This window comes from Pongo pygmaeus, chromosome 6, assembly GCF_028885625.2.
Source record: "Pongo pygmaeus isolate AG05252 chromosome 6, NHGRI_mPonPyg2-v2.0_pri, whole genome shotgun sequence".
NCBI lineage: Eukaryota > Metazoa > Chordata > Mammalia > Primates > Hominidae > Pongo > Pongo pygmaeus.
This window is the reverse complement of record NC_072379.2, coordinates 137,889,374-137,903,747: the sequence shown is the minus strand read 5'-3', so window position 1 is coordinate 137,903,747 and position 14,374 is coordinate 137,889,374. Positions and strand designations below refer to the sequence as shown.

General features: G+C 42.8%; 1 protein-coding gene across 8 annotated transcripts in view; it reads left to right on the top strand.

Moving 5' to 3' along the window:
- The window catches only part of KIAA1549 (KIAA1549 ortholog), a 158,107-nt gene that overhangs the window by 48,585 nt on the left and 95,148 nt on the right, over positions 1 to 14,374 (top strand). The window lies entirely within an intron of this gene.

The window sequence follows — 14,374 nt, the reverse complement described above, 5'->3', positions numbered from 1 at the left end:
ACATCACATTTAGTTGTCATGGCTCCTCAGTCTGCTCAGTTCCTCAGTCTTTTCTTGCCTTTTATGACCTTGGCATTTTTGAAAGTCGGGTCTTTTATAGAATATCCCTGGTACTGGGTTTATCTGATGCCTCCTCATGATTAGAGGAAACATTTTGCATTAGCTGCTTTGCCTTTTTAGAAACTTGCGTCTTTAACCAGCTCCTCGGTGATTCTTCTCTCTCATCTCAGAACCAAGTGACTTCCCCAGACCCTCCAGGTGCCGTCTCCCTTCCCTGCCTCATGCAGTGAAACTGCTCATGAAGTTGACTGCGTGGAGCTCCTGTTTCCTCATCTGCCCTTCACTAGTCAGCCTGGTTTCTGCCACCACAAGAAACGTGCATGCCAGCAGGGCCTCTCCAGCCTGCACGTGCCTGGTCTCTCGGGGTCATTCAGCACAGCGACCCTTCCCCAGCACCGACCGATTTTCTGTTTTCTTGTCACCTCCCGTTCCTGGTTTTCCCATGTCTCCCTGGCTTCTCCTCTTCACGTTTGCAGGTTTATCTCAGGCTCAGATATCCATTTGCATACTTGATATCACCATGTGAATTTCCCTAAAGTAAATCCCAGGCTAGTGCTTCTCAGACTTGAATGAGTGCATGAATTACCTGGGGGTCACGGTAATAGCAGTTTCTGACTCCGTAGGGTCTTGAGTGGGCCTGAGATGCTGCATTTCCAAAACACTCCCGGGTGATGCTAAAGGTCCGCCGACCACACTCTTGAGGAGCAAAGTGCTAAATACACCACTCTAAGCCGCTGTCATCTCAAGTTCAACTCCAGTGCCCACATAACTGATCTCTCTACATCTCCTCTTGCCCCCATTAGCCTGTTCTGCACACAGCAGCAAGAGGTATTTTTGAAAACCATTTTTCAGATCCTGTCATTCCCATGCTTTTAAATAGCTTCTTCAGTGGCCTCTCACTGCATTTGCTCAGTGTCCTCAGTATTGTGGCTTCCAAGCCTTGCATGGTCGAGTCTCCTACATTTCTCTGACTCTACCTTAGAGTTTAAAAATATTTTTTTTTCTGTTCCTTTCCAGACATGCTGGCCTTCTCTGTGTTCTCCAGTGGGCTGCATTCCTAGTACTGCCCCTCTGCCTCCAACCCTGAGACCATGTGCAGATCCCACATCCTTTGCCCACATAGTGCTACAGAATGTGCCACTCTGCAAACTCTTGTTTTCCAGTTAAGACAAAATAAAGAACTTACACGAGCCTGTGAACTGACTGTTCATAGAGCATGCTGTCTAGTTTTTATAATTTTAATTTTTAATTTTAGCATGGCCTATTCTCTGAAAAGGCAGTATGTTGATTTCCATGCTGGTTCAAGAACCTTGTCTCATTGCAGACCCATAACAAAAAGCTTGTGGACCACACTGTCAGTAACAGTGGGTTAGGACACTCTTGTCTGCCTTCACATCTCCTGCACACACACACACCCCATGCCTCCCCCTCCCCCACACCTCCAGGAACACGTGGTCTTAAATGTGAAAAACAAAGCCTTAAAACTATTAGAAGACAACATAGAAGAGTAACATAATGTCTTAGTGACGAGAACGATCTCTTAAACCTTCCATCTTAAAATATATACACGTGAATCTCAAACAATAACAAAAGACTGATAAATTTGACCATAGTAAAATTGAGACCTTCTTTTTTTTTTTTTGAGACGGGACTTTTGCTCTGTTACCCGGACTGGAGTGCAGTGGTGCAGTCTCGGCTCACTGCGACCTCTGCCTCCTGAGTTCAAGAGATTCTCCTGCCTCAGCCTCCCAAATAGCTGGGATTACAGGCACCTGCCACCATGCCTGACTAATTTTTGTATTTTTAATAGAGATGGGTTTTTGCCATGTTGGCTGGGCTGGTCTCGAACTTCTGACCTTAGGTGATCCACCCACCTCGGCCTCCCAAAGTGCTGAGATTACAGGCATGAGCTACCACGCCTGGCCAAAATTGAGACCTTCTGTTCATCAAAGACACCATTAAAAAAATCAAACAACAAGTCGTGAACTGGAGAAGTTATAACTGACATAAGATATGAGGATCCAAAACACAGGTGTACGCCTGCCCCATTTTATTGCACTTTGCAGATACTGTGCTTTTTACAGATGGAAGGCTCGTGGCAGCCCTCCTTAGGTAAGTCTATCGACACTTTGTGTCTCTGTCACAATTCGGTAATTCTCACATTTCTGACATTTTCATTATTTATTATATCTGTTATGGTGATCTGTGATCAGTCATCTTGGATGTCACTATTGTAATTTGTTCCGGAGTGCTGCAAACTCTGCCCATATACAAAGGCAAACTTAATAAATGTGCGTGTCCTATAAGCATGGGCAAGGACTTCATGTCTAAAACACCAAAAGCAATGGCAACAAAAGCCAAAATTGACAAATGGGATCTAATTAAAGCGCTTCTGCATAGCAAAAGAAACTACCATCACAGTGAACAGGCAATCTACAGAATGGGAGAAAAGTTTTGCAAACTACTCATCTGACAAAGGGCTAATATCCAGAATCTACAAAGAACTCAAAGAAATTTGCAAGACAAAAACAAACAACCCCATCAACAAGTGGGCAAAGGATAAGAACAGACACTTCTCAAAAGAAGATATTTATGCAGAAATGCAAATCAAAACCACAATGAGATACCATCTCACACCAGTTAGAACAGCGATCATTAAAAAGTCAGGAAACAACAGGTGCTGGAGAGGATGTGGAGAAACAGGAACACTTTTACACTATTGGTGGGACTATAAACTAGTTCAAGCATTGTGGAAGACAGTGTGGCGATTCCTCACAGATCTAGAACTAGAAATACCATTTGACCCAACCATCCCATTACTGGGTATATACCCAAAGGATTATAAATCATGCGTTATAAAGACACATGCACACGTATGTTTATTGCGGCACTATTCACAATAGCAAAGACTTGGAACCAACTCAAATGTCTAACAATGATAGACTGGATTAAGAAAATGTGGCACATATACACCATGGAATACTATGCAGCCATAAAAAATGATGAGTTCATGTCCTTTGTAGGGACATGGATGAAGCTGGAAACCATCATTCTCAGCAAACTATCAGAAGGACAAAAAACCAAACACTGCATGTTGTCACTCGTAGGTGGGAATTGAACAATGAGAACACTTGGACACAGGAAGGGGAACATCACACACCGGGGCCTGTTGTGGGGTGGGGGGAGGGGGGAGGGATAGCATTAGGAGATACACCTGATGTAAATGAGGAGTTAATGGGTGCAGCACACCAACATGGCACATGTATACATATGTAATAAACCTGCACGTTGTGCACATGTACCCTAAAACTTAACGTATAAAAAAAAGTTAAATAAATAAATAAATGTGCGTGTCCTAACTGCTCCACTCACCAGTCGTTCTCCTGTCTCTCTCCCTCTCCTGAGGGCTCGCCATCTCGAGACACAAGAATTTTGAAATTAGTCCAGTTGATAACCCTGCATTGGCCTCTAGGTGCTCACGTGAAAGGAAGAGTTGCATGTGTCTTGCTTGCAGTGAAAAGCTAGAAATGATTACGTGAGGAAGACACGTCAAAAGCCAAGGGAGCCTGAAAGCTGACCTCTTGCAACAAATAGATCGCCAAGTTGTGAATGCAAAGGAGAAGTTCTTGAAGGAAATTAAAATAGTACCATAACGGACACATGAATAATAAGAAGGCAAAACAGCCTTGTTGCTGATATGGAGAAAGCGTGAGTGGTCTGGATAGATTAAATCAGCTGCAACATTCCCGTAAGCCAAAGCCTAATCCAGAGCAAGGCTTTAACTCTGTTTGATCCTCTAAAGGCTGAAAAAGGTAAGGAAGCTGCAGAAGAGAAGTTCGAAGCTAGCAGAGGTTGGTTCATGAGATTTAAGGAAAGAAGCTCTCTCCGTACGTAGAAGTACAAGGTATAACAGCAAATTATCCGGAGGATTTAGGTAAGATCATTGGTGAAGGCAGTTAGACTAAACAACAATTTTCAGTGTAGATGAAGCAGCCTTCTAGGAGAAGATGTCATCTAGGACTTTCACAGCTAGAGAAGTCAATGCTTGGCTTCAGAGCTTCAAAGGATGGCTGACTCTTTTGTTAGGGGCCAATGAAGCTAGTGACTTGAAGTTGAAGCCAGTGCTCATGGACCATTCTGAAAAATCTGGGGCCCTTAAGAATTATGCTAAGTCGGCTCTGCTTGCACTCTGTAAGTGAAACAACACAGCCTGGATGACGGCACATCTGTGTAAAGCATGATTTACTGACTAACTTAAGGCCACTGTTGAGACCTACCGCTCAGAACAAAAGATTCCTTTCAAACTATTACTGCTCATTGACAATGGACCTAGTCACCCAAGAACTCTTATCAAGATGGACAAGGAGATTAAAGTTGCTTTCATGCCTGTTAACACACATCCATTCTGCAACCCATGGATGAAGGGTAATTTTGACTTTCAAGTCTTACTATATAAGAAATACATTTCATGGCTGGGTGTGGTGGCTTACTTTGGGAGGCCGAGGCAGGAGGATTGCTTGAGGCCAGGAGTTTGAGACTAACCTGGGCAACATAGTGAGACCTTATCTCTACAAAAGAAAGATAAAATAAATTAGCTGGGCATAGTGGCACATGCTTATGGTCCCAGCTGTTTGGGAGGCTAAGCTGTGGGGGATTGCTTGAGCCCAGGAGTTCAAGGGTGCTGTGAGCTATAATTGTACCATTGTACCCCAGCTTGGGAAACAGAGCAAGACACTGTCTTAAAAAACAAAACAAAACAAACAAAAAGATAAAAGAAATATATTTCATAAGGCTATATAGCTGCCATAGTTAGTGATTTCTCTCATGGGTCTAAGAAAAGTGCATCAAAAACATTCTGGAAAGGGTTCACCATTCTAGATGCCATTAAGAATATTAGTGATTTATGAGAGACGGCCAAAATATCAACATTAACAGAAGTTTGGAAGAAGTTGATGCGAAACCTCATGGATGACTTTGAGGCGTTCGAGACTTCAGTGGAGGAAGTCACTGCAGATGGAGTGGAGAACCTGAATTAGAAGCAGAGCCAGAAGACATGACGAGTTGCAGCAATCTCATGGTCAAACTTAAACAGACGAGGAGTCACTTCTTATGGATGAGCAAAGAAAGTCGTTTCTTGAGATGGAATCTAGTGCTGGTGAAGATGCTGTGAATATTGTTGAAATGACAACAAAGGATGTAGAATATTCCATAAACCTAGTTGATAAAACAGTTGGCAGAGTTTGAGAGGATTCACTCCAATTTTGAAGGAAGTTCTACTGTGGGCCAAATGCTATCAAACAGCATCACAGGCTACAGAGAAGTCTTTCATGAAATGAAGCATCAATTGATGAGGCAAACGTCATTGTCTTAAGATACAGCCACCCTAACCTTCATCACCCACCCACCCTCATCAGCCAGCAGCCGTCAACACTGAGAGAAAACACCACCAACAAAACGATTGCAACTCGCTGAAGGCTTAGATAATTGTTAGCATTTTAAACAATGAAATATTTTTAGTTAAGGTGTGTACATTTTTTTAAATATATTTTTTATTATACTTTAGGTTCTAGGGTACATGTGCACAACGTGCAGGTTTGTTACATATGTATATATGTGCCATGTTGGTGTGCTACACCCATTAACTTGTCATTTACATTAGAGGGATAGCATTAGGAGATGTACATTTTTTTAAAAGACATAATGCTATTGTGTACTTAATAGACTACAGTATAGTATAAACGTAACTTTTATATGCACTGGGAAACCAAAAAATTAGTGTGACTTGCTTTATTGTGATATTCGCTTTATTAAGTTTGTCCAGGACCAAACCTGCAAATCTCAAAGGTATATTTATACATCAAGAATGCCTTTAGGCTGGGCGTGGTGGCTCATGCCTATAATCCCAGCACCATGGGAGGCTGAGGCGGGTGGATCACCTGAGGTCAGGAGTTAGAGACCAGCCTGGCCAACATGGTGAAACACTGTGTCTATTAAAAATACAAAAATTAGCTGGGCGTGGTGGCACGTGCCTGTAGTCCCAGCTACTTGGGAGGCCGAGGCAGGAGAATTGCTTGAACCTGGGAGGCAGAGGTTGCAGTAAGCCGAGATTGTGCTACCGCACTCCAGCCTGGGCAACAGAGTGAGACTCCATCTCAAAAAAAGAATGCCTTTAAATCAGAAAGAAAAAGACAGACAACCCAAAAGAAAAATGGGCAGTAGGATTGAAAAGACAATAGTAGGCCGGGCGTGGTGGCTTACGCCTGTAATCCCAGCACTTTCGGAGGCCAAGGCGGGCGGATCACGAGTTCAGGAGATTGAGACCATCCTGGCTAACACTGTGAAACCGCATCTCTACTAAAAATACAAAAAAATTAGCCGGGCTTGGTGGTGGGCACCTGTAGTCCCAGCTACTCGGGAGGCTGAGGCAGGAGAATGGCGTGAACCCGGGAGGTGGAGCTTGCAGTGAGCCGAGATCTCAGCACTGCACTCCAGCCTGGGCAACAGAGCGAGACTCTGTCTCAAAAAAAAAAAAAGACAAAATAATAGCAGAGGCAACATGAGTGGCCCGCAGATATTGAAAAGGTGATCCATCTATTTTAATCAGGGAAATGCAAATTAAAACTACAAGGTTTCACACCAGCCAGATTGGTAAACATGTGGACATCTGGGGCTATCAAGTCATAGTGAGGATTTGTGGCCATCAAGCTCTCATATATTGCTCATGGGAACACAGATTGGTTCAACGACTTTGAGAAATTTAATGAAGTTACAGGTGAACATATCCTCTGATCTGCAATTGAATTCTTTTTTTTTTTTTTTTTTAAAGACGAAGTCTTGCTGTATTGCCAGGCTGGAGTGCAGTGGCACAGTCTCGGCTCACTGCAACTTCTGCCTCCTAGGTTCAAGTGATTCTCCTGCCTCAGCCTCCGGAGTAGCTGGGACTACTGGCATGCGCCACCACACCCAGCTAATTTTTGTATTTTTAGTAGAGACAGGGTTTCACTATGTTGGCCAGGATGGTCTCGATCTCTTGACCTTGTGATCTGCCCACCCGGCCTCCCAAAGTGCTGGGATTATAGGCGTGAGCCACTGTGCCTAGCCAATTGCATTCTTATGCATACGCATATATACATATCCACACATGTACATAACACACACTTTAAATATGTGCACCAGAAAACAGGTAGGAAAGTTCATATCAGAAATGTTTGTAATAACAAACATTGGCAGTAGTCCAACCCTCCATCCACTGTAGATGGATAAATTTTGGTCTGTTCATATGGTGGAATTCATGTTGAAGTGAAAATGAAGAAATTATGTACAAAAAAGGACATAGATTAGAAAACCAATACGGAGAGAAATAAGTTGCAGTAGATTATGTGCAATGTGATTCCATTTTGATAAAGTTTAAGAACATACAAAGCTGAAGAATGTATTCTTTAGGGCTACATACATGTGGTCAGACTATAAAGAATAGCATGGATTTGAGAAATGCCTAATTTAAAATAGTGGCTACCTCAGTGGGAAGGAAGGGAGTTGGGAAGGGTTACACTTGGAGCATCACTGGTAAGGGTAGTACTTTTCTTAAACTGGATGATCGGTACTCAAGTGTTCCTTGTATTATTTTCATAATATATATATATTTATAAATAGTATTATCTACTTAATATTTGATAATAAAACCAGTACCAGTTGGAGAGGTAACTTGGTAGAAGATATTGGTGTACATTTTGCATTGGAGAAACTAGGGGAAGACACTTTTTTTCTAAACCAGGAAGATAAATGGAACGTGGAGAAGGGGAAAGGATGGTTTTTGTAACGGCACTGAAAATCTGCCTAGGACAACCTGAGAACTGGAAGAAGAATAAAACGTTGGCCAGGCGCGGTGGCTCATGCCTGTAATCCCAGCACTTTGGGAGACTGAGACAGACAGATCACTTGAGGTAGGGAGTTTGAGGCCAGTCTGGCCAACATGGTGAAACCCCATGTCTACCAAAAATACAAAAAGTGGCTGGGTGTGGTGGTGGGCGCCTGGAATCTCAGCTGCTCTGGAGGCTGAGGCACAAATCGTGTGAACCTAAGAGGCAGAGGTTGCAGTGAGCCGAGATTGCACCTCTGCACTCCAGCCTGGGTGACACAACAAAACGTGTCTCAAAAAAAAAAAAAGAAAAAGAAAAAGAAAAAGGAAAAAGTTGCTGGAGATTTGCGAAGTTGGGGAGTGGTTTAATGATCAACTGCTTTTGTTTGTAAACTCTTAGAAATCCTGGGGGCCAGGAGCCCTTGTTTTGTAGTAGATTTCATAGCCACAGAGACTTGAGATGACTCATCATGTTTTAGAAACTCCACAATTTAGCAAAGAAGCAAAAGTAATGTTTCTGTCTGGATAAAAGCTCTTTAGAGACACTTGACACTGCTGTCCCTTGGGCCTCCCAGGCCAGCCCTCAGAGGAGGAGGTGTTTTCCCAGCATCTATGCCTGCAGCTGTGAGCTGTCCCCAGGTGGACTGCGGGGCTTCAGAGTCCAAAACGTGTGCCTGCCCATAAGTTTTAGTAACAGAATTTAGCAAGTGCTTTCAACCTAATTGTACTCTAACATAGTTTAGTCTTTTTTTTTTTTTTTCTTTTCGAGACAGGGTCTGGCTCTGTTGCCCAGGCTGGAGTGCAGTGGCACAGTCTCAGCTCACTGCAACCTCCACCTCCTGGGCTCAAGTGATCCTGCCACCTCAGCCTCTCAAGTAGCTGGGACTACAGGTGGTTGCCACTATGCTCAGCTAATTTTTGATTTTTTGTAGAGATGGGGTTTCACCACGTTGCCCAGACTGGCGAACTCCAGGGCTCAAACCATTCGCTTGCCTCCCGCCTCCTGCTTCGGCCTACCAGAATGCTTGGATTATAGGGGTGAGCCACTAGCACCTGGCCATTTAGCATGTTTTTTAACTAAATTTCCTTGCCAACAACTTTAATTTGGTGGCTTGATTTGACAAAACACGGTGTGGTATGAAGAGCCTTCAGCCCCTGGGAAGGCAGGAACCTGCCTCTTCCTGTGTTGGCCCCCCGGGGTGCTATTTTGAGCTTTATTTGCACCATGAGGGATTGGCCTAGGTCTTAAAGGATCTATTAAGCTTGAAAAGTACATAATTCCATGATTGACTACTATGGTTCAGGGAGATTTCCAGATAGAAAAACATGACTTAAAAAAAATGTAAGGGTACCACTTCGTCTTGCTTGTGAGAGTCTGAAACAGACAAGTGTTGGAGACAGCTGGGCCTCTTCCTCCCTACTGTATAATCATGGAATTGGTGTGGCCTGGCGGTGAGAGCACAGGGCAGTTTCCTGCTGTGACGTCCAGCATGGCCAGAACCTGGCCAGGGTGAGGTGCAGGTGCCTGGTAGGCTCCCAGTGACAAGGGTTTGCTGCCTAAATGGAGAAGAGGCCTCAGCACTGGCTACTTGGAGTGGGTGGCACGCCCGGGTCAGCTGGGAGCAGTGCAGGAGTCCAGGGTCCAGCGTCATTCAGGCGGACGTCACAGTCTGAGAAGCACCCGTCTCACCCCAACCCCTTTCCTTTCTCTGTCATCCAAGAGAGAACCTTTCTCTCTTTTGTGAACCTATGCTTTAGAGCTTGAAAATTGATCTCCAGGGCTTGAAATTAGAGTCCCTGACGCCTTTTATGCTGTGAGAGAGACTCGCCTGGGTTTTCTGGTCTCCTCCTGAGTTAACTGCAGAAGTGATTCCCTTTGGCATTGCAGCTGCTTTGTCCCTCCTGGGGCTTGGCAGAGAGAAAGAAAGAAAAAAAAGCATCCCAGCTTGGCATGCCTTCCATTTCTTAATACGAAGTTTTTGTTCCCGTCATTTTCTAGTCAGGAGAATTTTTTTGTCCCTTTGGCCACTTTGCCTTCCCCGTTCCCTGTCCTTAGAAGGCCTAGTTGATTTAATTCTAGCTTGCATCAGATACCCAGGTTCATAAATTAGCCATTAAACGTTGCTCTTCTTGGTTATTTTATCTCTTGCAATCTTTCAGTTCACTTCCAAATGCATTTGTGATTTGTTTTAAAAGGGAACTTGCTCCTTGTTCAGATGTAATATTTCAAAACAAATTATATCATAGCAGTTTTAAAACAGACACATAAAATGATTTATCCTTAGGAAAACATTCAGATTTATATGATACACAATTTGACAGAACCGTGATTTTATTACTTCTTACATTTATAACTTGTAAGCCTTCATTGTAGAAAAGAACATCAAAAAAAAAGAAAAGAACAGCTGCTATTTTACTGTGGTCATAATAAGTATTGTGTTTTCTTTTACCTGTGCTTGGGATGTGACAGGTAAGTAACACAAGCACTTAGGCAAGGAATCCTACAGCCAGGTTGTATGGAAGACAACAAATGCTGTATAATATTGCTATGAAACAACTTAAAATATCGATTAAAAAAATCCTTGTATTATTTATTCATTTTAAAAATTCATGATAGAGAAAGGAATATAACCCTTTAAGCATTTTATATATGGTTTAAGTTGGTGACTTTCAGATGCTAGGAGAACCAGCTAGAAATATTTTATCTATGGCACTTAATATTATTTACAAATTTTGGTATGTAGAAACAAAAATCTATTCACAGAATTTTGTCTTAACTCTTGATCTCCATCTCTGCTAGTGAGTCAACAATACCTCTGGCTGTCCCTGTCCCTCTTATAGCTTCTATGCATAACTTTTAATTCCGTATAATATGTCTTTTGTAAACTCATAAATTACATAGGAGTATTACTGTTCATTTATACCATCAGTATTTGTTTAGATTTAACCATATATTTATCTTTTTTTTTTCTTTTTGAAATGGAGTCTTGCTCTGTTGCCCAGGCTGGAGTGCAATGGCACAATCTCAGCTCACCGCATTCTCCACCTCCCGGGTTCATGTGATTCTCCTGCCTCAGCCTCTCGAGTGGCTGGGACTACAGGTGCATGCCACCACACCCAGCTAATTTTTTATTTTTAGTAGAGACAGGGTTTCACCATGTTGGCCAGGCTGGTCTCGAACTCCTGACCTCAGGTGATCCACCTGCCTTGGCCTCCCAAAGTGCTGGGATTACAGGTGTGAGCCACCACGTCTGGCCGTATGTTTATCATTTATTCTCTGTTCTCAGATCTTCCTGCTGAGACAATAACCTTTCTTTTTGAAGGTTACCCTTATTTAGAAGCTCATTTACTGTGGGTCTTCTTTTGGTATAACCACTGTTAAGCTGAAAATGTCTTGATAGAGATTCTTCCTGGTTATTCACCTCTGAGATGTCAGAGAGTTTCTCTCAGCACTTGAGGATTTTGTTTCATTGTCACCGGGCTTCTAATTCTGTCAGGCAGTTATTTTTGCTTAGGTTTAGTTGCTGTTTCCTTTTTCTCTGACTGCTTTTACAATTTCTCTTTTGTCTTTGGTCTATGGTATCATCATGTGTATAGGTTTGGGTTTTTTTTTTTTTTTTTAATTCACCCTCCTTGGGATTTTTTGGTCTTTCTGAATTGAATGGTTCGTTTCTCTTACTAATTTTGGCAAATTCTTAGCACTGTGTATTTGAATATTGTATCTACCCTATTCTATTTTATTTTTTTCCTAAAACTTTGATCAAATGTATGTTGGACTGTCTTATTCTGTCTTCTGTGTCTCTTAACTTCTTTTTTTAATATTTCACATTTCTTTGTTTCCCTGTGTCCTTTTCTGAGTAATTTCTTCAGACCTGTCCCCCAGTTCACTAAATCTTGCTTCAGCTCTGTCTAAATTGCTGTTTTACATGTATATTGAGTTTAAAATTTATTAATTATAAAACTTTTATTTCTAAATGTTTTAAAAATATTTCTGGCCAACTTTTATAGTCTCTTGCTCGTTACTCATGTTTTCAGTCTTTATTATTTTAAATGAATTAAATATAACCTTAAAAAATGGGTCTTATAATTCCAATATCTAAAGTCTTTATAGATCTGATTCAATTTAGTTGGCCTTTTTAAAAAATACTTTCTTCATGGGATTTCTCTTGACTTTTGTTCATGGTACTTTGCTTTCCGACGTATTTTATAATTTTTACTTCTGTGCTCTGCAACTCTAGCTGCAGGAATACTTTGAAACCAGACTGTGAGTGTGTTCTTCTGGGTGTGATTTATGTTAGTTTCTGACAGGCGCTGGAGACCTGGTCCACTTTAAATTATGACTCTAAGCATACAGTTCTTAGGACTATACAAGTAGTATAGGTTCCACACTTGGACGATGTTTCGTACAATAGCTATACAAAGTCAGAGCTGAGACATATACTTTTCCCTTGTTTGGCTTAAACAGCAGAAAATTGATTGTCTCACCGTTCTGGAGGCTAGAAGTCCAAGTTCAAGGGTGGCTTCCTTCTGAAGCCTATGAGGGAGAATCTGCTTCAGGGCTGTCCCCTAGCTGCCGGTGATTTGCTGTCAATCTTTGCTGTTCCTTGACTTGTAGATGCATCGTCATGATCTCTGCCTTCATCTTCACCTGGTGTTCTCCTTCTGTGTATGTCTGTGTCCAAATTTCTGCCTTTTTTTATTTTTATTTTTTTTTGAGACGAAGTCTCACTTTGTCTCCCAGGCTGGAGTGCAGTGGTGTGATCTCGGCTCACTGAACCCTCCGCCTCCTGGGTTCAAGCGATTCTCTTGCCTCAGCCTCCTGAGTAGCTGGGATGACAAGTGTGTGCCACCCCACCCGGCTAATTTTTGTATTTTTAGTGGAGATGGGGTTTTGCCATGTTGGCCAGGCTGGACTCGAACTCCTGACCTCAGGATCCGCCCTCCTCGGCCTCCCAAAGTGCTGGGATTACAGGCCTGAGCCACCGCGCCTGGCCCAAATTTCCACCTTTTATACAGTCACCAGTATATTAGATGAGGGACCCACCCTACTTCAGTATGACCGCATCTCAGCCAATTACATCTACACTGACCCTGTTTCTGAATATGGTCATATTGTGAGATCCTGGGATTTCAACATAGGAATATTGGGAGCACATAATACATAAGCCATAGCAGTGTCTTAACCTGGGTTTTCCCCCAGAAAGCAAAGTCTGAGACATGGGTTTATGTGCATATTTTATTCTAGGACATGATCCTGAGGAACAGAAGTGAAAGACTTAGGAGAGTTCAACAGGGAAAAGAGAAAGTCAGTCCAAGGTGTTCTCAAGTTGGACACTATTAGAAGCCGATACTTGTTTTTGCTGTCTTCTGAAAAGTGGATATTTTTCTTCCTAACTCACTCTTTCCCTGAGATTATGACACTTCCTGGGGCTCCACTTTTGGAAAATGGTCTTCAGTTGGGTTATTTCCTTATCTAGGCTAACACTTGTCCCTCAGCTCCGTTGTGGCCTAAACAGCAGGCCAGCTGGTCCAGTACCTGCCTCGGGTCCCCAGTCACTGCCCTTGTGCAGCTCCTGTTTTATTCCTGGATTCAGCACGTTCCCCTTACTGTCTTGCAGGCCATCCAGTCACGTAGAAGATGGTTTTTAAACATTTATTAAGCAATCTTAAATGTTCTGAAGTAGAGAGTTTCAAGATCTCTAGTCTGCCGTATTGCTAGAAATAGAATAGAAATGACTTACTTAAAAAAAGAGAGTGAGTTCAAGACTATCCTTATACCGTTTCACACAGGTATGTTCTGATAGACTGTTGGGATTAGAGAAACGAGGTGTTGTTATGGATTTTGATAGTTGCTCAGTTCCCAGCCTGGGCTGCGGAGGGACCGTCCCTGGGCCCTGTTCATCAGTGGCTGGGCTATCACTTGTCCTGTTTCTCTAGGCTACGTTATACCTGAATTACTGGTGGAGAGGCCTCAACTTACTAAATGATAATGACAGCAGTCACAAGTAAAGGAATACAAAAGTTTGAATGGATGATGGGATAATGTTGGCTCCTGTCAGAAGTTGGTATCCTTGGATTCCATTCATTCATTCATTCATTCATCCATCAATCAAACTGATGTCAGTTGAGCTCCTACTATAGATCATTTACTGTGCTAGGCACTGGGGAGACAGGTAAACAATGCCTGTCCTTAGGAAGCCCAGAATCTAGTGATCAGATAGTTCATTTCAGTGGGCATGCTAAGGACAGGGAGAAGCCTAGGGAGAGGCGCGAATCCAGCTTCAGAGCATCGAGGATGAAGCTCATATCTGTGCTGCATCTGAAGGGCCAGAAGGAGCCATCCTTATAGAGAGCTGGGGAAGGGCATTCCAGGCGGGGGTGAGAGGAGCCATCCATATAGAGAGCCAGGATAGGGCATTCCAGGCGGGGGTGAGAGGAGCCATCCATAGAGAGAGC